Below are 3,821 nucleotides of genomic sequence, written 5' to 3'. Positions count from 1 at the left end.
GCTATCATTGGTGTTTTTGATTTTAAGCCATTCTGACAGGTGTAAGATGGTATCTCAACGTTGTTTTGATTTGCATTCCCTGATTGCTAAGGAGGTGAGCATGCCCTTAAGTGTCTTTTGGCCATCCGAACTTCTTCTGTTGAGAATTCTCTGTTCAGTTCAGTTGCCCCCATTTTTTAATTGGGTTCATTAGCATTTTAAAGTCTAGTCTCTGAGTTCCTTATATATTTTGGAGATCAGACCTTTGTATGTTGCAGGGTTGGTTGAAGATCTTTACCCAGTCAGTAGGCTGCTTTTTTGTCTTAGTGACAGTGTCCTTTGCTTTACAGAAGCTGCTCAGCTTCAGGAGAGGTCCCATTTATTCAATGTTGCCCTTAATGTCTGTGCTGCTGGAGCTATACGTAGGGAAGCGGTCCTTCTGTTGCCCAAATGTTGTAGAGTACTTCCCACTTTCTCCTCTAACAGGTTCAGTGTGTTCAGATTGATATTGAGGTCTTTAATCCATTTGGCACTGAGTTTTGTGCATGGTGATAGATATGGATCTACTTTCATTCTTCTACAGGTTGACATCCAGTTATGCCAGCACCATTTGTTGAAGGATTCTTTCTTTCTTCCATTGTGTGCTTTTAGCTCTCTTATCAAAAATAGGTGTTCATAGGTTTGTGGGTTAAGATTGGGTCTTTATTCGATTTCATTGGTCGACTTCTCTATTTTTTTATGCCCACTACCAAGCTGTTTTCACTACTGTAGCTCTGTATAGAGTTTGAAGTCAGGGATGGTAAGGCCTCCAGAAGTTCCTTTATTGTATAAGGTTGTTTTGCTATCCTGGGTTTCTTGTTCTTCCATATAAAGTTGATTATTGTCCTCTCAAGATCTGTGAAGAATTTTGATGGGATCTTTAAGGGGATGGCCATTAAGTCTATAGATTGCCTTTGGTAGTATTGCCATTTTTAACTATTGTGATCCTCCCAATCAAGAGCAAGGGAGATCCTTCCATTTTCTGCTATCCTCTTCAATTTCTTTCTTCAAAGACTTAAAGTTCTTGTCAAATAGGGTCTTTCACTTCCTTGGTTAGAGTTACCCCAAGATATTTTATGCTATTTGTGGCTATTGTGAAAGGTGAAGCTTCTCTGATTCTTTCTCTGCTTCCTTATCTTTTGTATATAGGAGGGCGACTGATTTTTGGAGCTGATGTTGTAAACTGCCACATACTAAAGGAGTTTATATCAGCTGTAGGAGTTCTTTGGTGGAATTTTCGGGTCGCTTATGTACACTATCATATCATCTGCAAATAATGAAAGTTTAACCTTCTTCCTTTCCAATTCAAATCCCTTGATCCCCTTGTTTTGTCTTATTGCTATTGTTAGAACTTCAAGCACTATATTGAAGAGATAAGGAGAGAGTGACAGGCCTTTGTCGCGTTCCTGAATTTAGTGGGATGCCTTGAGTTTCTCTCCATTTAATTGATATTAGCTGTCGACTTGCTGTAAATGCCTTAGTTATATTTAGGAATGACCCCTGTATCCCTAATCTCTCCAAGACCTTTATCATAAATGGGATGCTGATTTTTGTCAAATATGCTTTTTCTGCATCCAATGAGATGATCATATGGTTTTTATCCTTCAGTTTATTTATATGATGGATTACATTGATGATTTTCGTAGTTTGAACCAGCCCGGCATCTCTGAGATGAAGCCTACTTGATCATAGTGGATAATTTTTAGAAGGTGTTCTTGGATTCTGTTTGCCAGTATTTTATTGAGAATTTTGCATCGATGTTCATGAGTGAGATTGGCCTGTAATTCTCTTTCTTGGTTAAGTCTTTGTGTGGTTTAAGTACAGGGTAATGTTAGCTTCATAAAAGGAATTTGGCAATGACTGTTTCTGTTTCTATATTATGAAATACCTTAAGGAGTATAGGTATTAGGTCTTCTTGGAAGTTCTGGTAGAATTCTGCATTTGAACCCATCAGGTCCTGGGCTCTTTTTGGGTAGGGAGGTTTTTGATAACAGTTTCCAATTCTTCGCGACTAACAGGATTATTTAGAGCATTTGCCTGGTCCGTTTTAAACTTTGGTATATGGTACTTATCTAAAAAAGTGTCCAATTTTCTTTTACATTTTCCAATTTTGTGGCATACAGGCTTTTGTAGTAAGATCTAATGATTCTCTGAATTTCCTCTGTGTCTGTGGTTATGTCCCCTTTTTCATTTCTGATCTTATTAATTTGTGGTGTTCTCTCTCTGCCGTTTGATTAGTTTGGGCTAGGGGTTTGTCAATCTTGTTGATTTTCTCCAAGAACCAGCTTTTTGTTTCATTGATTCTTTGGATTGTTTTCTGTGTTTCTATTTTGTTGATTTCTTCCCTCAGTTTAATAATTTCCAGTCTTCTACTCCTCCTAGGTGAGTCTGCTTCTTTCTTTTCTAAAGCTTTCCGGTGTGCTGTTAAGTCTCCAATGTGTGCTTTCTCCGTTTTTTTTCCAGTTTATTTATTTTTTATTAAAAATTGCCATTCCTCCCCTCCTCCTCCCCTTCCCTCCCCTCCCCTCCACCCACACCCCCACTCCCCTCTCTTGAGGCCAAACAGCCATCTGGGTTCTGTACACTATGTTGAGTCCAAGGTCCTCCCAACTCCCCCAGGTCCAGGAAGGTGAGCAACCAAACTGACAAGGCTCACACAGAGCCCGTCCATGTCGTAGAGACCAAGCCCATCGCCATTGTCCTTGGCTCCTCGGTCAGCCTCCACCAACAGCCACCCTCAGAGAGTCTGATTTGTTCGCATGTTCCATCAGTCCCATTCCAAGTGGACTTGGTGGTCTCCCATTAGTTCTGTCCTGCCTTCTCAGTGAGTGAACGCATCCCTCATGGTTCTGACTTTCTTTCTCATGATCTCTCTCCATCCGCTCCTCATCAGAACTTTGGGAGCTCAGTCCGGTGCTCCTATGTGGGGCTCTGTCATTTTCTCCATCCAATGCCAGGTGAAGGTTCTATGGTGATATGCAAGATATTCATGAGTATGGAATAGGATCTGGACATTTCTGGCACCCTCTCCTCCGCTGCCCAAGGACCTAGCTGGGGGCATCTTCTTCTGGACACCTGGGAACCCTCTAGAGTCAAGCCTCTGCCAACCCTAGAATGGCTCCCTTAAGTAAGATATATAATTCCTTGTTCCCATATCAACCCTTCCTTTATCCCAACCATCCTATTCCCCAAGCTCTTCCCATCCTCCACTTCACACTTTTCTCGCCCCATCCCTCCTCCCCCCATCCCATCCCACCCCTATGTCCCATTTTTTGTCCTGCAATCTTGTCTACTTCCAGTATCCAGGATGATAACTATATGTTTTCTTTGGGTTCACCTTCTTATATAGCTTCTCTAGGATTTTTACGAATTATAGGCTCGATGGAAGGATCTCCCTTGCTCTTGGATTGGGAGATCAACATAGTAAAAATGGCAATATTACCAAAGGCAATCAATAGATTTAATGCAATCCCCTTAAAGATCCCATCAAAATTCTTCACAGATCTTGAGAGGACAATAATCAACTTTATATGGAAGAACAAGAAACCCAGGTAGCCAAAACAATCTTATACAATAAAGGAACTTCTGGAGGCATTACCATCCCTGACTTCAAACTCTATTACAGAGCTACAGTATTGAAAACAGCTTGGTATTGGCATAAAAATAGAGAAGTCGACCAATGGAATCGAATAGAAGACCCAGATCTTAACCCACAAACCTATGAACACCTGATTTTGATAAAGAAGCTAAAAGCACACAATGGAAGAAAGAAAGCATCTTCAACAAATGGTGCTGGCATAACT

Source organism: Arvicola amphibius, chromosome 3 (genome assembly GCF_903992535.2).
Source record: "Arvicola amphibius chromosome 3, mArvAmp1.2, whole genome shotgun sequence".
NCBI lineage: Eukaryota > Metazoa > Chordata > Mammalia > Rodentia > Cricetidae > Arvicola > Arvicola amphibius.
Note: the sequence above shows the minus strand (reverse complement) of the source record.